This window comes from Lepisma saccharinum, chromosome 1 (genome assembly GCF_977018435.1).
Source record: "Lepisma saccharinum chromosome 1, izLepSacc3.1, whole genome shotgun sequence".
NCBI lineage: Eukaryota > Metazoa > Arthropoda > Insecta > Zygentoma > Lepismatidae > Lepisma > Lepisma saccharinum.
Genome location: NC_139229.1, coordinates 165,389,386 through 165,411,663, shown reverse-complemented (window position 1 = coordinate 165,411,663; position 22,278 = coordinate 165,389,386).

The window sequence follows — 22,278 nt, the reverse complement described above, 5'->3', positions numbered from 1 at the left end:
GGTTTGTTGCTTTGGCCTGGGCATGGCAAGATGCAACTTTTTGATCTCTATAATTTTTCAAAAATCTCTTGTTGTTCTCTAGATCTTGAATAACTTGCCTATTTTTCAAGATAGGTGCATGGGGGTTGCATATTTGAAATCTAGAGGCTGTTTAGAAGTTTTGTTAAAAAAATCGATAATTTTTTGAATTTGAGATTTTTCAAAAACTATCAGTACTGGAGACTTGAAATTTTGTAGGCATATTCTAGGCATGATTCTCTACATTTTATGTCTGTATAATTTTCCTGATATATGCAATACTTAAGCTGTAAATGCCTAATTTTTATAAATAGAATTTTCTGAAAAATGCAATATTAACAGAATTGTTAATATTTTGAAATCTAAACATGCTAGGGCACTATAGCAGTCACTATACTTAAGATATCAAAAAATATCAAGAGGGGCATATTTTTGACAAGTTTATGGACAACAATCTGGCAGGTGCAGCTTTTGTAAGTGTAGGCAAATCAATCTGAGGGGGCTCATCATTTCACAGGAAATTCCCGAGGGCATTTTTACAAAAATCTTGGATTAGACAGAGTACCACACTTGAGCAATAAGCTCATATGGGCATGTTGAGCTAGTTTTAAGTGTAGCCAAATCAATCTGAGGGGGCTCATCATTTCTCGGGTTTATAATAGGTACTTTCATACTACTCTTACTCTTTCGCATATTCCCCATGCTTTAAACTACTTCAACACAACGTATCCTACATAGAGTAATTCCTGAAAATTCCACCAGGAGGCATATCGGTTAATTTTAATCGCGAATTTTCTTCCTTATGTTAAATACAGCAAAGGAAATTGCAAAGGACTTACGTAGAAATGCAATTGCTTAGTAAGTAGACGGCAAAATGGAAGATATGCATTTTACAACGACCTAAGCGGGTATAGACATTCTACACGCTATGCCCAGAGTATTATTTTGGAATATTCCACATATTTATAAGTGAAATATTACCTAAAAAAATTCTACCTTTTCCAAAAAATTTGGTTTCATTATTATACACATACCGGATATTCGCATGGGATACATTACATTTGTATTTCTGATACAAAATAAAATGAAATCACATAAAAAGAGTGAAGACTGATTGATTTAGCTTAAGCTTATAAAATCTTTTTCGAGCAGGCCTCAACTCCAGGAAGCTATCAACTTGGGGCAAGCTCCGGCACCTAACGACCTGTTCTTTGCTTTTGTACCACTTTTGGCTAATCACGAAGATGAGGATGGGTGATGAATCTAAAATAACACCCGGATTCAAAATTAGCTAAATGTAAGCGCCCATATTGTGCACGTTAATAGAAATATTCCGAACTATAAGGTCTATAAAAACATGTGCGAACACGTTGTAGAAGTGCAATGGCATTTACAGCAAACACTTAACATTTATTCTTCTTATAACCTGCAAGATTTAGAACGTTGGCTATCGAGGTAATTAAGGAATGGAGGCCAACTACGCAGTTTTTATCTGCTTTTTCAGGCTGAGGGAAAGTGGGCAAAGGTACAGTTGCAACTGCATGATAAAAGTGTGAAGGTTTTTTGTTCTTATTTGTCTGTTCCATATTTTTTATGTTGTTCTTATTTTATTATCAAGTGTTTGCGTCCGTTTAAATAATTCTACCTTACGTTTAGCGTTTGTCTTACGTTTGAGACGGGGACATTTACGTAATAGACGAGCTCAAATAGTTGAAACTTCCCATTGCAAAAAGTGACACTTTAATACAACAAGGCCATAAATAATTAGATGGAATTTGTTAAAATTGTGAATATTTTAAATGGGTTTATTGTTAAACAATGGAGTTATGATGGGGATTGGATGTGTTATATTGGTATCTGATGCATCTTTGTGGCTTTAGCAAAGAAGGCCAATTATTAGATTAAGGGGTCCTTGGCAGTATTCAAAACTTTTCCATGCCTCCCCCACTATTTTCGGTGGATTATAGAAAATTTTACTTTAAAATCACACGAAGCATATGTATATATATATAGTTTCAAATTTGCTCACCCTCAAACAGATCATCCTAGTTCCTACCAATTACGTATATTTTTTTGTAGTGAATATATACGTATAACATGGGATATTAACATGTGAGATGTGATTTTCATGATGTATCTCCTAAAATTCCGTAACTATAACTGACTTTTTCCTAATGAACCTGATAGTACGAACTCCTTTGTTTTAGCAGGAAATGTTGCAGATTTGATCGCGTCTTGATGTTAGTTTTCTTTCACCAGTTTGATGCACAGTGTCGAATTTTAAAATCCCCCTTCCAATCTCTCTTTCTTCTCTCTCTCTCTCTCTCGTTTTCTTTCTATCTTTACTTAATATCTTCTTTCTTTTTCATTCTCTCCTCTTCTCGCTCTTTTCTTATCCCTCTCTATCTATCTTCTTTTTCTTTCTCTCTCGCTCCTTCTCGACTTCTCTCTGTCTTCCTTTCTCTTCCTTTCTCTCTCTCTATATATCTTCTCATCTTTTTTTTTGTTTCTCTCTCTCTCTTTATATGTATGTATGTATGTATGTATGTATATGTATGTATGTATATATATATATATATATATATATATATATATATATATCCCTTAACAGGAAGTATGTGTCTGACAGACACGCATGGTTTTTCTTTTCGTTGTGCTGGCAACCCTGGATGTTTCTGTGAAGCGAGCTCCTCAATACCTTCATAATTTTTTTTTCTTAGTTTGGTGGTGTGATTCATTGTTGTCGGTCGCGCTTGTGTGTTAGCTGATAAGACCTTTTTTGTAACCTACCGTGTCTGAGAGGCACATACTTCCAATAACTTTTTTTTTTTTGCGTGTCCCGTGGACACATACTTCCAGTAGTGGAGTTTTCTTGCACACAAGTATTATTGATGTTGATGATTAGAACTTAGTTATAATGGAGGAAGGACCTTCTACATCTAGGAAAAGGAAACTAAGCGATGTAGCGAAAGTGGGTGAACCCAATTTTTGCGCCAAGGTTTCAAAAATATGGGAAGAAATGGAAGAAGACGGGCTAGAAGAGGAGATGGAAGATCTATTTTCTGATGATGATTCCGATGTGGACTCCATGTTCATTCTTGTGACATATGGTTCTTCCACTGATGATGAAGATTGTCGTAATATCGAAGCTAGTATTTCGTCTGTAAGTTGCAGGACAAATAAAGAGAATGACGTTCCAGCTTTCTTTCAAGGTAAGGAAGGATATTCTTGGGAATCTAAAGAACCAACAAAGACTAGACGTGTTCCTCGTCAAAATATAATACGAAGAATTCCAAGCTTGACAAAGATTGTTAGAAATTTAGGTGAAAATTCTCAAATGGAAGATATTTGGTCTCTAATTTTTGATGACGACATTATTGATCATATTCTGTTGTGGACAAATGTAAAATTAGAGAAAACAAGAATTAAAGTCAAAGAGCTTCAAAAGAGCAATTACAGACCAACTCATAAGTGTGAAATAAAGGCACTTTTAGCTCTTTTTATGCTTACATCAATTTGTAAGTCTGGACATGAGGATATGGTTTTCCTATTTTCTACTGATTCTATGGGTAGACCCATATTTAGATCAGCTATGTCAGTGAAGCGTTTCTAAATTTTGTTACTCTGCCTCTGATTTGACGACTCTGAAACAAGAGAAACACGGAAGGAGACAAACAAAGTTGCATTTTCATAAAAAAAGAAAAGTTTTTCTCAATAATAGTTATTTTTTCTTACGTAGCACTTGCGTTGTGTATGTATTTTGAAATACATTTTATAATATTAGATTATAAGAATAAATCTATGTAATACTTTGCAAGGAAACAAAAGTTTCGGCGTTCCGTGTCTGTCAGACACATACTTCCAATTATGTAATAAAAAATCATACTTCCTGTTAAGGGATATATATATATATATATATATATATATATATATATATATATATATATATATATATATATATTCCGTATCTGTGTGTGTGTGTGTATGCGTGTGTTCCTCAGGCGCTTTATTTAACACTGTTCTGCAATTCCGATTACCATTTCGTCGATAGGCATAAATTTTGATCACACGCTAAATGTTGTTTACCAGGTTGTTTACATATGAGTCACTGACTGTTGCAACCACTTCTCGAAGGTGGTTGTTTTCGCCTTCAGAATTGTCAATAGTAAAGCCATCATCTCCCAAGGCCAAAAGTACCATTTGGCAAGTGACTCGCGTGGAGGACACAGACTGTGAAAGACATGGACAGGTTTTCATTATCGCTTGTTCAGACGGCACCTTGTTTGCAACAAAATGGTCCGGGTGGCGTCACGTCGTTGTGCAACACGTGGAAAAATGTTTAGGGCTGCTTACAAGGTGATGATGCTCCCTTTGTCCGTCATGCAGGTGATTCATTTTGTTCCACGTGGGATTGACTCGACTGAGTTGGTCATCCTGATTTGGGAATGCTAATGTTTTCCCCGTTCCCTCTCAATCACCGAGTATAAGAAGCACGTTGTCTGATTTACTCATTAACGAGTTCACGAGTGAGAATGTTCGTTAAAAGAAAAGTGAAATTAGCAGTAGCGCCAACTTCAAATAATTGTTGGTAGCCATAATTGACATAAGCAATATATTATACATAATATCTGATGCTTATGGGCGTCGGGAAGGAGGTTGGGTCGAACGGGTTCCGTCGACCACTCCCTCAAACGGCATAGTTCATTTCAAGTTACAACAAAGCAGAAAGTTTTATTTTTATTGTTTACAACAGAAATTAAGTTCAACAAGATAAAAAAAATAGTAAGAAATACAGGAACCTAGTTGTATTTCCACATTCTACTATTTTATCCAAAAAATTAAAAATAAAAGTAAATGGTTTCACTGTTTTCGAAATTCCAAAAATTATACTTTTAGGTCACACACCATAAATCTTATGAGTAAAATTTTCCCATAACTTTTACAGCCTTCTCTTGAATGAAGTATGCAAAAGTTAATAACAAAATACAATGACTGCAAATTTCAGTACACTAACTGTATGAATTGTTACAAAAAAATAATTCACTTCTCTGTTCGATCGAATACTAAGTGCCCCGTTTATATAATAATAATAATAACAATTCAGAATAAAATTGTTGTTTTATTAGTTGATAATATTTATTATCGTATCATAACAAATATATTTTAAATTTTTATTATTTTTTATTATTGTTGCTGCTATTTCTATTATACAGGGTGTTTCTAAAGGTCGTTTACAACGCTTGGGAGGTGATTCCTCACACGAAAAGAAGCAAAAAGTCTAAGTTCCATTTTTACGACTGAGGCTTCGTTTCCGAGATAGGAGCCTCGCAAAAGGTGACAAAGTGAACGTCACACCTGACTGGGACGAATACTATAACAGATAGAGAGGCGGTTCCAAGGGAATCATAAAGGAATCGTATGTGCTCAGTCCGGAAGTCACTATGAAAAGTTCACTGCACGCATGCGCAATGGAGTCCTCAAAGGAATTGGGGATTTCCAGCAAGAACAATGCATGGAAAAGGTATGTAACGCAGCAAGAAGGACCGTGACAATGAGAAATGCGTTCAAGACAACACACCCCGACCTCAAACATCAAAACATGAGCACCGAACACAAAATCCGAAAAGTTGAGCACGGTTGCATACCCCAGTTACACGCGAGGAATGAACGAATCATGTCATGTGGCATACGAGAGACACATTACTCCACCAGGAGGAGGGAAAGAAAAACACAATATCAGATGATTGCGACAACGTGTATTTTTACACGCGACATCTACGTAATTCCCCCCTCACACACACACACACACAACAAACAACAAATGCTACAATATCTTACACACAGACCGTGTCACTGTACACCAACTGAAGATGTCACTTTCACCACACAAAGGGGGTGGGGAGCAATACCAAGAGTGTTCGGAAGCGATCACTGTGACGTAAAAGAGACCAGTTTTGAAAGCCTTGCGCAGACAAGTCTGGCTCTCGTAGTCTACGTTTGACCTTCATGACTGCTGTACCCGCGAGAGGAGCTCGAATGGTTGGTTCTCTCCGGCAGTCTTCCCAGTCGTGTTGCAAGTGCTGGGATATGATCAGCAGTTCGCTCTAGGTTGCCATACGCATTGAAGAGTACTACTGTAGTATGTTGTATTGGAAGAAGTTGACGTGGTGGAGTGAGCAAGTCAAATATCACAACAATTGGTCTGTGGTGTTCGTACGGTGATACGGCCAATTTGTGCAGTGTGCCAGTGTTAAACAAAAACGATACTTTGCAGTTCCAGCTCCCTATTACACAGATGGCTGCGTATACGACCCAGCATCTAGCAGACATGCATTTCATGTATGGAGAGGAACGTGGTAATAGCCATGAGGCAAGGCGTCTTTATGGAGAACGCTTTCCACATAGACGTTTACCGTCTCACGCCTTCTTTCAGGTAGTGGACAGTCGACTGCGTGAAACAGGGTCAGTGTTTCCACCGCGGCAAGAAGTTGGAAGACCCCGAAGTGTACGCACACATCAGTTTGGAGAAGATGTGTTAACAGGGGTCGCAGAACATCCTGGCACCAGTACGCGAGTGCTCGCTCGGGCACGAAACACGTCTCATGTGAATGTTTGGCGAGTGTTATCAGAGGAAGGAATGCACCCGTTTAAACTGCAGAAAGTAAAGAACTGTTACCTCGTGACTTTTGCCCTCGTATGGAGTTTTGCCAATGGTTGTTGCATCAGCTGGACACAAACCCTCACTTCGGAGCAAAGGTATTGTGGACAGATGAAGCCATTTTCACCAGGATAGATGTCTTCAATAGTTGAAACAGTCATGTGTGGGACTTTCACAACCCACATGCACTTTTTGTGGCCCATCAACATCACAGGTTTTCAGTGAATGTGTGGTGCGAGATAGTACATGATCATTTCATTGGATCATACATTCTCCCTGTTCGCCTGAATGGTCGCACGTATCATTCATTTCTTAGTGAGGTTCTGCCTGAACTGTTGGAGACCGTACCTTTGACACTGCGGCAAGAAATGTGGCACCAACACGATAGGGCACCAGCTCATTTCGATCGTAATGTACAACATTTTCTGCATGACGAGTTTCGCAATAGGTTCATTGGTAGGGATGAGCCTGTGCTTTGGCCACCGAGTGCGCCAGATCTCAACCCTCTCGATTTTTTCTTCTCGGGAGAAATGAAAACCCTCGTATAAGACACACCTGTCACATCAGCTGAGGACCTCGTTGCTCGCATCAACGCCGCCGCCGCGACGGTAGCAGATACACCTGACTTGTTTGCTCGTAGTCGACAATCCTTGATTCGTCACTGTCATCTCTGCGTAGACGTGAACGGCAGACATTTTTAAAACCGTCCGTGATTATCGCCCTCGGCAAATCCCAGTGAGAACACTCTTGGTATTGCTCCCCATCCCCTTTGTGTGGTGAAAGTGACATCTTCAATTGTTGTACAGTGACACACACTGTCTGTGCGTAAGACATTGTAGCATTTGTTGTTTGTTGTGTGTGTGTGGGGGGGGAGGATATTACGTAGTTGTCGCGTGTAAAAATACACGTTGTCGTAATCATCTGATATTGTGTTTTTCTTTCCCTCCTCCTGGTGTAGTAATGTGTCTCTCGTATGCCACATGACATGATTCGTTCATTCCTCGCGTGTAACTGGGGTATGCAACCGTGCTCACCTTTTCGGATTTTGTGTTCCGTGCTCATGTTTTGATGTTTGAGGTCGGGGTGTGTTGCCTTTAACGCATTTCTCATTGTCACGGCCCTTCTTGCTGCGTTACATACCTTTTCCATGCATTCTTTTTGCTGGAAATCCCCAATTCCTTTGAGGACTCCATTGCGCATGCGTGCAGTGAACTTTTCATAGTGACTTCCGGACTGAGAACATACGATTCCTTTTTGATTCCCTTGGAACCGCCTCTCTATCTGTTATAGTATTCGTCCCAGTCAGGTGTGACGTTCACTTTGTCACCTTTTGCGAGGCTCCTATCTCGGAAACGAAGCCTCAGTCGTAAAAAAGGAACTTAGACTTTTTGCTTCTTTTCGTGTGAGGAATCACCTCCCAAGCGTTGTAAACGACCTTTAGAAACACCCTGTATAAGTTTTAACATTGGCCCGATTCCCCTGCAAAAATGTCTGGTGACGCCCATGCTGCTGCTCGTGAGGAATTTGGGAGCGGAGAAGAAAGTGTATTGCTCTCCTAAAGCCGAAGCATTAGGCTCTGCTGACAAGATTTTGTTTCAGTTCAAAGTTCCTCAAGAATGAATTTTCAGTTGACATTGCATTAATGGCGGATTAAGGTCAATTTGTTGTGGGGGATGATCTTACACTTTTTTGCTGTGGTTCTTTTAATTAAGGTTTACGGTTTCAAATGTTGATTTTTCATGCATTTGTAATTGTCATTACTTGGATACGCTTTTCTTGCGTCTGCTAACAAAATTCTGTCTTTCCAGTGTTGCTAACTGAGATTATACACCACTAAAACATCACTTTTACATTTTGCCCATAAAATCGTTACTCACAAATTCATCAAATGCTGCACATGGTTCCGATTGGTCGGAAATCACAGATTAATATGATGTTGGTTACAAAACTTCGAATTACACCCAGCGATAATTTCTTATCGATTTTTTTTTGTGCTAAAATATTACTCTGGCTTGAGCCATTAGTTCATTTGAATAGATTGACAATAAAAATAATTCTAAAATATGCTGGAAACCTGTAGCTACCAGCTTTCACGCTATAGCACTAACGATCTTGGGTTGAGCGAATTTTGAAACACTCTGTAGTTATAGAGGGTAATCGTTTATTTTTGGAGGTCAAGTAGGGGCGATAGTTGTTGTGTTCAATTTATTCTTATGTTGAGGGTCATCGCCCTCTCTGCCCCTTCTTAATTCGTTGATGCACCCACAGTATATAGTTGCAGCCTGACTACCCTTTAGTCAAAAATGTGCACTACGCATAGATGGTTGTTGAACGAAAAGACGAATCGCTTTGAGATAGGTTCATGTGTGCGTGCGTGCCTGTGTGTGTGTGTGTAAAGAGTTAAAGAGGGTCAGAAAGAAAAATGTTTCTTTTTGTTAACTATGCTAATTATCTAGTACGTGGGTGTGCAGTCATTGTCCGCAAAGGGAAAAGACTAGTTCAATGTTTCAAAGGTCCTAATTAACACAACTAAATCGCAGGTGCTTGGTAATCTAGACGCTAATTTCTAGGTCGTGAAAGTTTCGCACACGACTAATATTTGTTGGGTTGTTTCCAGGGGCGTAGTCAGGATGTTTGAGTGGAGCCTAACCTTCCAAAAAAGTTGGAAAGTTGTTAAGGAAAACACTCCTGAAACAACGGGGGGAAACTTGCAACTGGGTTATTCTTTAAATACCTGTACGTCTTTAATCAACGCTAGATAATAAAGAAAAAAAGTCCAGGCTTTTGGGAACTTATGGAATTGTGTAGTTTTATATACTGACATGTTCTGCTGAAAATGGCATTTTCGAAGTAAAGTTTAGAACAATTATGTAATTAAGGCGCAGAGATAGCAAACCAGAGGCTTTTATGCAGTGTTATCTGGCACTAATAAAGTGATAAATGTATCAGTATTGGTGGAGATTATATTGAGAAATAAGCTCATATTAAATAATAATAAAGTTTGTACCTGTTGTAGAAATTTCTATAGCAATTACTGACATTTTCTCATGTATCTTACTGTAAGCCGCTGTAGTCTAATCGGACGTCGGCCACCGTGTCGTAGTGGTCAGCGTAAAGCGCTATGAAGTCAGGGGTCCCGTCGTTTGAATCCCGGCTAGGACACGGACGTTTGTGTTTGTCCGTAATGAGAAAAACCGAGAATATAGTAAAATTGATATGAGTGAAACTTGAGAAAATGTGTGAATGACGGGGATACTACTGCATAGGGGTATTCCTTAAAAAAAATAGAAAAGTCGGCAGGGAGTCTGACTGCCACATGGGAGCCCCGGGTTCGATTCCCGGGTTGGGTGATCTAAAGTCGGAATTTTCTGGGGCTCACCCAGCCTCAAGTCAATAGGTACCTGGGGGTGGAGGCGATAGGAGCGTGGTGATGATCACATCACCTCCAAAATGGCCGAGATTGAGAATTGTGTGGGGCCCCTACCCCAACATCCCCTAAATATGCCTTCGTGGGGGCAAGTTATCTTTACCCTACCTCTAATCAGCGAGGGGCAGTAAACGATCTCTCTACTGTAGCAGTGGTGATAGGAAGAGTTGAAGGAAATTGCAAGCAGTTAATCGCTTCCGATATATTCCCCTCCCTTACCCACTGTTCCAAACCGAAATTGCATACGAAATAATGGTACTACCACACAATTTTTAAGATCAGAACTATACGATACATGCCAGGAAGCTGAACTCCATTGCATTTGTACATATTTTGGAATAATTGCAGGAGAGAGTCGGGCCCCATGGGCCCACGCTCGGGTGCGCCAGCGCTCGTTTTATGTCACAAGGCTTTACTAACAATAGGAATATTCAGGGAGCTGTTTTCTAGTCCACCCTAATTGCCATTTAACGACACCTTATTGATTTATGTAGATAAACGAGTTGCAAGGGTAATCTAGTTCACAAAACCTTCCCAAGGTGACCGAGTAGAATAACCCAGAAATTTGTAGAGCTGTTAACGATCCTAACTTCACAAGTAAACCCTACTGCATGTGCGACTGCGTACGACAAAGGCATACGGACAACTTCTCTAAGCAGAGGCGAAAATACAATTCAATATTTGCAAATCTTTCTGGCACGTATGTGATACATGGAAACAAAATACAGGGATGAAGATTGTTTTCTAATTGCGGTTGGCTGAAAATGGTTAAATGACATTGAAACCCGAGCCTACTGACCACCCAAAAACTTCTTCATGGGAAATGTACGGTAGAGAAACACGCACCTCGCCGGCTGAATTCTGCCTTGTTATATCTCCACTCTTCAGGGCCGTGCCCAGGATTTTTTTTGAGGGAGGGGCCAGACCCGAAAAAATATATATATACGAGGGCAAATCAAAAAGTCTTTGCGCCTAACTATTTATTACCAGATTACAAATCATAAAAGAAAAACAAGATATGCACAATCTTCTACGTACTTTTTGCTATTTTTTCACATAATCACCACACCTGTTGAAGCACTTGTCCCACCGCACCACAAGTTTCGCAATGCCCGTTGCACAGAAGGTGGCAGACTGATCACGGAATCAACAACGTTCTGCACTTTGGTGTCGTTAGTGAACCTCTGTCCTGCCACGATCTTCTTCAATGGACCAAAAATATGGTAATCACTGGGGGCTAGGTCTGGGCTGTACGGGGGATGCTCCATAATCTCCTACCCCCATGACTGAAGTTTGGCTATTGTTTTTTTCGCCACGTGTGGTTTGGGGTTGTCATTGAGGAAGACCACATTGCTCACTTCACGAATACCCTGACGCTGACGCTTTTTCCTAATGGCTGCTCGCAGATGGATGAGTATGCGACAGTATCTTGTCCCCATACACTGGCTCCATTTCCCTGTGGATATCTGTGGCTGTTTGGCCTTTGCACCATAAAAATCGAATAACACTTCGCTGCTCATATGGCTTGGACTTCCTGAGCACTCCTGCCATCTTTGCCAACTGATAACAGCGCCGTGCCGTGGAAGAAATCGGAAGTTACAACAGGGCCGTTCCAAGAAAAGCCTACTGCATCGCTTGTATATCTAGCTTTCGTAATAACACCTATAACAAGCTAGAAAAAATAGGCGCAAAGACTTTTCGATATGCCCTCATATATGAGAGAGGGAGGGAGAGAGAGAGAGAGAGAGAGAGAGAGAAGAGAGAGAGAGATATTACAAAATAATTCAAATAGTTCTGTGTTCCGCAAATTAACAATGTTTATATTTAGAAAATAATATATTTATAAATTAAATGTTGCGTATTAGCAATTATTATTACAATAAAGAACATGTCTAAATATAAGTTAACAAAAAAATAATAAAATACATTTTCGCATCAGTTCGAAGCATGTAGGGACATGGATTATAAGTAACGTATCCTGACTAGATCTGTGAATCGGTCGTCTGGTAGCCTTGCATCAATGATTATAAAACTAAAACTACCAAATATTGTAGACTGCAGACTTCTACACAAGAAACACATTCATTTATGCAAGAATAAAATTGAAATTTTTACAAATTTGAAAAATCGTCAATGTTATTTTCGTATCTTTTGATAGGTTCACATTTAAATATTTATTGGTTCGAGGGGGGGCATGACCCCCATGGCCCCTCCCCTGGGTACGGGCCTGCCACTTTTCGTCGTAGATGAGTTGATGGCGTTATCATGTTCCTTACAGGTTAATGAGTCAATTTCCGAAGCAACGTCTCTGGCTGTCAAGGGGTATGAATTATCAACATTAATAAAATATTTGTGCAAATCTTGTAGTGTATTCCAAATCCGCGTAAGTCGAACTGCTCTTCTGCAAAGTCAGTGCAGATGGACATAATATTCAGCCGCAGCGACCTGCAGTTGGATATAAGGGCGGTGAGAGGGCGAACGAGAGAAAGAGATGGAGAGAGGAAATGAGTGAGGGAAATAAAGAGAAAGTGATAACAAGAAGATAGAGAAGCAGAGGAAGAAAGAAGAAGTGAAATGGAAAGAAGGAAATAGACAAACAGAGGAAAAATAAAAATAGGAAGATAGAAAGTGACAGACAAACATAGAAGATAAGAAAGAGAGAACGACGAAAAAAGAAAAAGGGAAATTGCGCAAATGAAAGGTATAAAAAAACAGATGAAGAAGAAGACAGAACAGAAAGGGGAAGAAAGAGAAAGAAATAGGTAGTGGAAGAGAGAGGAAAAAAGAGATATAGGAAGAAAGAATTTTGAATTTGAATTTGAATTAAATTTTTTTGGATGCGTCAGCACTGAGGCTATTTTGCACCCGTCACACTATACGGGGCCCAGCTCGTTATCAGAACAAAAATAAAAGCGTGTCTGAAAACTAAAATTTCTTTACCTTGAATAAAAGCTGAGGCTAAAAAGGGCGCTCAGCACAAATAAGGACAAAACACAGGACGACACAGAATTATACTGGCCATGGGGCCAGTCGCCAGAGCCTCGTTAGTCTGCAGTTCAGAGTGTACTACGTGGAAGTGTATTGGTAGAAAGAGAAAAAAATAGCAGAGAGAAAATAGAGAGAAAGAGATAGACAAACATAAAAATAAAAGAGAGAAGACGATAAATTCTTATTCATTACCACAGCACCAGATATCTGAAGATATTTTGTCCACCTTGGGCTAAACCAAACGAAATAGTGTGCCTACAACACTGTGCGAAGTAGTTGCGACAAGGAAACAAGCAAAAATGCATGGAAAGCTAATTTTCTCTACTTGTATTTGAAATACAAGTTTTTAGAGTACAGATAAAGAGGTCCGTAAGAAATAGGGCCAAGCCAAGCCAAAATTATTTTCACAACGCACTTGCAAATCATTTCAAAAGAAATGACGTAAAAGTTCGTTACATATATTATCTAGACAGAACTTTTAAATGGGTTAAACTACAAGGTACAAGTAGCAGAAGAAAATTCGTGTATGTACACAGATTTGTGTATTTGTTTGAACCTTTAAGTCTGTTTTATCACAAGCACGAAAATGTGGCACTATCTCGTCCTGACCCTTTTAAATGAGGAAGTCATTGTGATTATTGCTATAAATCGTTGTCACAGGTTATTTTAAACGATGAGCAATAAAAAAAAGCACAACGAACTAGCCAATGTCATAGTCAATAGCTCAAACTTATCTTAATTGTCGACTCCACCACTAGATGGCCATAGTGCATCGGCCAAAGCATCCAATATCAAAATGACGATCGTTTAGGAGAAAGCGATAGCGTTGGGAGGTTTCAAAAGCTGCAAGAAAACCAAGTCCTGGTAAGAAACTATATAAACGCCCGAGATGCTGGAAAACGCCTGGTGAGTAACTGAATACGGACTGAATTATTACAAACGCTTGCCTGCAAATGAAGCTCATATTGAATTGTTTTGAAATTTGAATGGTTTTCAATATTTACCATTCTCGCCAATAACAGCAGCAAGAAGCAGCCACCACCTGTCTACCTGAGCATCATCAGTTTTCTCCTATGTACCTTGAGTTTCCTCTACATCAGGAAGCAGGAGGCTTGAGATCCATTGGTCACCCCTTACCAACGAGCTCACCACGTTAGGGAAAGAGAACACAGCAATACTGAAATGTTTTCAATTGTTTCACACATTTGTGTGCACAAAAGAAACGCCCTAAGAGGCTTTATGATTTGATCTATAACAGAATAAATTGTATACATTCATGGGTTCTTCTACCACATCCCTAAAATTCGTTCAATAATTTATGACCGCCCTGTACATTACAATTTTTTTCGTGTACCTACATTCTTCTTTCAAGAAAAGAAAACTGGACCCGTTAACTCCGTAACTACTGAAATGAAGCAAATCTATCTGAAAGCAGTTAACATCACTGAAGGTAATAATGGCGAACAGGATTACGCGCGGAAAAATCGCGAAAGAATTAAACGCGAAGATAAATGACCGCAAAAAAAATCAGTTGCACGCTTTATCGCATTCACGAGTTCAACCATCAGGTTGACTCCCAGGACTTCTGGAAACAGTAATCGCAATTAAATCTAGCAGCGTGGTGTCGGTTGCCATGGAAACAGGAAAATCGTAATTCCATAATGAAGTGATGATGGTCATTAAACCTCCCTTTACGTGACCTCCTATCCTTTCCACGGAAACGTGTGGCGTGTAGGTAATATTGGGTGTGTCAGGCTTTCTCTCCAAATAGGGTGGATTTTCAGTCGGTGGTAAAAGGAAGATGAGTCAGATTTGGCAAGAAAAGAGCAAAATGCAGTGAAATGATTCATCTTTATTGAAATTTCTCGAGAATTACTTTCTTAGTATCATAGTTTTTTAAAAAGTTATCAGTGGTCTTTATTATTTGTAGTAATCGTTAATTAGGCAAAAACTGTAACTTCAATATTAACACTCCATGTTATCAAAATCCATATCAAAACAAAATCTATCCCCGCATAGCAACCGACACAGTCTTTCTTTTCATTTTCTTCTCTTTCTCAAAATCTGTCATTAGTTTCCACTTTCATTATTCCTTTCATTACAGACGTAGCTTGCAAGGGCGCCCCCACCCCTTCTGAGATATTTGGAAAGACTTCATACAATTCAAATCTTGAAATGATAGCGTGAAAACATGGACGAGGGGTGCCGTGAAAGACAGCAGATTAAGTGCTTATGCAAATTATCCTAGTGCTGAGAATGTTTCATGAGAATTTCTTAATTGGGGGATAGCATGACCCCCCACGTCCCCCCTACTTTGAGCACTGATGCCCCCCCCCCCTTCCTTCATGAGAAAAAACCTGCGGGCGACTTTTGTACCTTGTCATGTGTGTGTAAAATCAAAATGAGACGGAAAATGCCCCTCCAAGAGTCTTGACTCATTGAAGGATATGGAAAACGCTAGTCAAAACTGCCTTACTACGCGAATTATTGACACATGCTAAGAATGGCTGTCTTATTAATCATGGACAGATTATATGTATTGTCGAGCGTGCAAATACTTATGTTTGCATGTACAGTAAAACCTCGTTAATCCGGACTAATTGGGGGATACGTTGACCGGTTTGACGAAAGTCCGGATTAACTGAAATAACCTAAAAGAACAGTAGAAAGTGCTTTAAAACTCCGTTTATAGCAACAAAACACGTTTATTATGGTGTATTTAAAGGGCATAGGCCTAAATACACTATACAGTACAGTACAAAATCTGCGGGAAAAAGAATTTCATCAGTGGTTGACCGCCTTTTCTTTGTTAAGTTCTCTTGTTGACTTGTAGCCACATTTAAAACCTTGTATTCTGCTTTTTTTTCCTTTGCGTGTCTGGATTAAGCGAAGTCCGGCTTATCGGAGTCCGGATTAACGAGGTTTTACTGTACTTTTAACAACGACGCATCGAAAGGGGGTTCAGTCGGTGCACTGCCTGAAAGGAGCTAAAATGAAATAAGTTTCTTTGTCCAATGCATTTAAAATGGACGTTTCCACATTAAGCAGACAAGGCACTTGTTTGCCGCTTGTTGTGTAACGTGAAATTTATTTTTTCACCGAAATAAGGAATTGATATATATTGAATATATATATATATATACAAGGTGGACCAAAAGTCCAGCACAATAGGCATATGACGATACATATGAAATGTTTGCGATTTCTTCTTGCAGCTGAACCATGTCGACCACTAAAAAGTAAGTAGAAGTCATTCTGCTATGTGGACACAGTGCATTTAGGTAGCCTTCACTGAAAAATCCATTGGATTGAAATCCGGGGATCGGGGAGTCCATGCAAGCTGATATAAGTATAGCGTGAGACAAACAGCATCTGTGTGCGAATTGCTTCTGAGTGCCGTGCTATTTCGCCGGACTTGGTGACCTACATCCTGCGAGCGATTGGTGACCGCCTGCAGTTGTGTTTGACAATGGTGGCCAATACATTGAACAAATATTGTAATACAGCCTATAGTGCGGGACTTTTGGGCCACCCTGTATGTATAAATGTGTTTTATATTGAAAATTACTACCAAAATCAATGCATTACAACAATACTTGACAGTACAACAATTATACGAATAATAGACACAAAATAATTAAGTAAATCAGAAGAGGAGACGAGGAGACCTATGTGAGAAGATAAACCTCAAAAGTAAACCAGACTGCAAGAGGAAGTAATTTGATTAATTCAATCTAATGGTGCTCCAATTGAAATTAAATTCTAACAGAATCCCTTCTACAATGCATTTTCTTGTCTGCCAGGCACGAAAATCAACACGAAATGCCACCTTCCTTTGTGAATAATAGAAGAGGCTATCAATTGTTAATCTGAACGGTATTGAACATCATTGTTCGGTTTGAATGACACGGTGACTTTTCCTCAGTGAAAATTTCATTATGTTTCTCTCCTGCCTCCGCGGTCGCTATGAATTAAAGAGTATTTGCTTTCAAGGTGGCTTTCAGTGCCCTGCTATGTAAACGATAGGAAGAGTGTTCCAGCCGACAAGATTACACGATCGAATACGGAGATAATCATAGCGTTAGCCGCGGGAATTTTAGGTTCCAATCAGACTTCCCTCTAGCTGTACCATAAAATACTAGAATCAGAAAAATAAAATTTAGATAACGGAAAACATAATAAACAATAATTTATTGCAACATGATTTGTGTGTACACAGAAAATTGATTGATTGATTGATTTTATTTATTTTACTTCGCTTTTTTTGGCACTTTTGGCTAATCGCAAAGATGAGGAATTGATGAAGTGACAATCATGGAGAACAGACATGCGCAGCCCGGGATTCGAACCCGGGACCCCTGGTATCTTAGCGCGCTGTGCTTACCAATCAGCCACGGAAGTCGGCGTACACACAGAATAGTAAATGCATCAGTTCAAACAAAAAATTCATAAGGACTGTAGCTCAGACAATATGTTTAAGTGAAACATAGGGAAAGAACCAGGAAGGTGCATCAAAACGGGTCAATTGATGCATTAAAGCACAACTCGATGTAGAAAAAATACTCACTTGTATCATATGATGTACAGTCACGGACACTTCCGGCTTGTAACGATTCCATTGAAAGTCAATGTTTTTATTACAAGCCGGCAGTGTCCGTGACTGTACTTCGACGTTATCTTTACAAATGATATTGTAAATGCATCAAAGTGTAGACCTGATTCTTCGCAAAGACCAAAACACGTACTTTAGTGCATCAATCGATACGTTTCTGGCGTATCAATAGATATGATGCATTTAGTTTTCTGTGTTTAGGCACATGAGTAACACCACACACACACACACACACACACACACACACACACACACACACACACACAGGTAAATCATTGATGAGAAGTTTAATGAGCCCTAAGCTGCTTACACACACACTAGCAGGTGTCCTAACCGGTAGTATACCCCCAAACATTCGGGAGGGTTTTGTTTCTCACTTGGACATCGCGGTGATTTGGGCACTTGCCTCTCCCTCCCCCCCCCAAATTTTGCCACTTTTTGCCCCGGCACTATGGCCTCTTAATGATAAGCCGACAGCCCTGTTTACCAAGAGAAGGTAAACTTTACTTGCCTTCCCTTTTAGACACCCAATCGCCACCACTGTCCATTGCCATGAACAGTTATATCCTCTAAAATTACACATCGTGAAGATTTTTATCCCAATTATCCAACATCTCATCAAGGAATAACTGGAGGCGACCACGTCATCTCCATTATGGAGGTCGGGAATGCGTGGAGCCCTAAGTCCATAAACTTGCGATCTGTTGCCATCTTACACATTACACTTATGTGAGAAACATACACACACGCACATAATACGTATATTGTTCTGGATAATTATGGCACTTTGTTTCCCCGCCAATAACGTGAGCATGTATGTGTCAATGGAAGGGCAAAATGGGAAGAGAACTGATTAGCCTTTTTTAAAACCATAATTCCTTCTTGGGTTTTATAATCTGCTATCCACAGTCGTATCCATTTTTTGTTCGTTTGTTTCCATAGCAACGGAACAGTATTATGCAAACATAATGTTTACAACAAGACAATTAGAGATTGCAATAAAATAAGTTAGTGAAAATATGAATAGCATTAAATAGTGATAGGTTTATATTACACTGTTAAGAAGAAGAAGAAGAAGAAGAAGAAGAAGAAGACAACTGTAACTGTCAAATAACAATGCAATGATCTATAAAAAGGTCACAGCGAGAAAGAACAATCAAATATTATTGACGTTGAACGAGGTGGGTTTAAATTCATTGATCAAGATAATAGTTCAAGATTCTGCAAGAATGCTTCTGTAATTGATTGATTCATTGATTGATTGAGTTTATTTTACTTCCCTTTCTGCCACTGTTTGCCAATCTTGAAGATGAGGATGAATGCTGATAAGATGAGACAGATGAAGGGACAACCACAAACACATAAGGACAGCACACAACACGAGTCTCACGGAGGATTATACTGGCCGTGAGTTTAGAGGCCAGAGCCTCGCTAGTCTGTAAAATGCAGTCCAGGGTGGACTACGTAAAAGGGAGGGTGGCATTTTGGTGTCACCCCTTACACCCTGCTTCTGTAATTACGTTCAGAATTCCACAGAATGTTGTACCACAGATAAAGATATATATATATCTTTATCTGTGGTTGTACTTTATGTATCAAGTCTTGAGGAGGAACTCTCAACCTGTAAAAACTAAAATTTGCTCTACCAAAAGACACAAGTTACCACGAGTGTTTGCGACGTATTTTCAACAGTCACGAGACGTTCTCCTTCAACTCTGTTATCTCTTGTTACGTCGAAACCAAAAACAAAAAGAAACAAGATTAACCAGTAACTTATCTCTCAAAAAGAAGGAAAGTGGAAACCTGAGGAATATGCAACGTTACGTTGTTCTTATCTACTATTCCCTGTGTCCTGCATTGTTGTGCTTTTGTTTTCAAAAGAAATTTAGTCACGGTAATGTCTGCAATTCGGGAAAGTCCACGGTCTTTCTGTTACATTCTCAAGTGGAGGGTGACGGGCTATTTCAAACTTCTACAAAATCTTAACATATGTTGTCAATCACAATTATAAAAAAGCTGTTGAAAAATATTGTAAATTTGACAATTGTATTTTAAAAGTGTTTCTCCTGGATTTAGATGGTTCAAGAAGTGCAATATACAGGTGCACAATATTTATAAAAAAAATCTAAGCGAACATTTCTCCAACATGTTTATGTGGACAAGCTGAAGAAGATTTACATCATATTTTCACAGTGTCTTCCAAAGAGAAGCTTTACAAAAACTGATAGAACGTCAAATACAACTGCCTATAACCATAGAAAATTTATTAAGTGAAAAAAAGCACCCGACTAGATGGTATTTTTAGGGCAGTCACTTTAGACTTTCTTTTCAAACAAAGGAACTAATTCATCACACCTTTATAACATTAATAACAACATACCAAAAGTCACTCTGCCTCTACATTCGCCATATTGAAAAAGGGCGGTCAAATTCATGTTTTCATGTATATATATATAACTAAGCTATTGCCATTTAGTTCCTTTATTTTATGTATATATATATAATATATTTCCATTAACACAAGCAACATCAATCATAACATATTAAGTGATCTGCAGATCATTGACACGGTACGTAACGCTGCCATATGGGAAGAACGGCGAATAATCGCAAGGGAATGAAATTGGCTTCTAAGAAAATGGAATTTGGCAAATGTGTATGTGTATGTAAGGTATAACAACATTCTATAACATTAAGTCCGATAATGGAGTTTAAATGGAATATTTCAATCAGTGGCGGCGATTGGCTTCCGAAACTTGGTGAGGGGGCAAGGACAGTTTACTTTCCCTTGGTAGATAAGGTTTAGCATAGTGCCGGGGCAAAACTTGCAAAAATTGGGGGGGGCTAATGATCACAGTTTAACTAATATGAGAAAACCCATGTGGCGCTGTTGTCTCATGTTCAACCGGAGGGAGAATTGGCAATGCAATGAGCCGCTTACATTGCCCTTGCGTTACTAAAATTGAATGGTTTGATTTGTTTTATTTTACTTCGCTTTTCTGCTCCTTTTGGGTAAGATGAGGTTGAATGGTGATTAGGCTACATGAAATTGACGAGAGGGCAATGAGAAACGCACATGGACAGCACTCCACGACTACATACGCCAGAGCTTCGTTAGTTGCAAAATGCAGTCGATGGTGTACTACGTGGAATTGAGGTTGACATTTGGGTACCTCTGCGTTGCCAATATGTAAGGCGTTCTCCAACACATCGTCGTCGACGGAGATCATAATTTTGAAAGTAAGCGGCAAATAACTCGTTTTCGAGCACTGAGGTAATGACTTTCCAATCCAATGTGCAAACAAAGTAATTTGCAGACCCGTGCCAAAAGGGAAGACCTAGTGAAGGATAAATGATGGTCATGGCACGAGGGAAATACATCTTCAAAGGTGTTTGATGAACGAATTAGCAGGCAAGGAAAGCTAGGATAAACAGGAGACTGCTGTGAAAGCTTGAAACGTAAAACAGGTTGAGACTCTAGTCATTTTACTATCTTTCTGCTTTCTTTTCCTATCTTTTTGCATTCTCGCCTTTCAAATTCGTCGTTTTCCCACTTTCCTCTCTCCTTCTATGTTTTTAGACACTTTTAATTCCACTTCGCTTCGCTTCTTTAATATTTTGTTTGTATTTCTTTGTTCCTCTTCTTGTATTACCATTCCTTGTCATCCATTTTCTTCCACTTCTTACAGTCAATGGCGCATCCAGAAAGGAAAATTGGGATGCGCCGAGTAGCTATGTATTATTCTTGCAAAACATATCAAAATCATTGATAATGACACATACATTCTACTGAACTAAAAAAAGTCATACCTTCCCTTATAAAATTATAACGTTGAAAACTCTTACTTGCTTCTTGACTGCAGAACAGCGGTATCTTCCCCACGTGCTGCAGTAGGTAAGTTTTCCCCTCTACCAGAGTTGCAGAGATAGCGACGATGACGAAGAATGCGTCAGTCAATTGGTAAAAATAATAGTTAAAAAAGAACGCGCGTGACCTAGCGTATAGATTAATTACGTCAACATATTAACTGCAATGTCAGTCTGTTTTTTTTTAATAATAACTTGTAAATAGAGCCTATCAAACGCTTTATTTCTAGATGAGTAAAAAATTCACTGTAACAGAAAAGACTGTTTATTGAAGTTCTGAACAAATTTGATACCTGTGATAGATCTCATGAGTGTACTCAGCGGGCGGCAAAAGGGGGGGGGGGGGTGGCCGCTGTGCAAAACGAGTGGTGAAAATTTCAATTTTGTTCATTGTGCTCTTTTACGCGGAGAGTAAAAAAAATCTACTACATTTTCAAACAATTTTAAACAAAGTGTTGCCTCCCCTGGAAAAAGTATTGTTTGTACTCTTGGGAACAAAAGGATTGTTTTGCCCTCCTGGTATGAAGTCTGGGTTCGTTCACGATAGGTCTAATATTTTCAAAACCTGTGTGGTTAACCGATGAAAAACAACTCGCAATCGAAAAACGTGACTCTAATCGATAAACCATGGACTTTGGAAAAGTCTCATCTATTGAAGTAAGCTTATACATTTAAACATATATAAAACATAGTTATTAATATTACCAC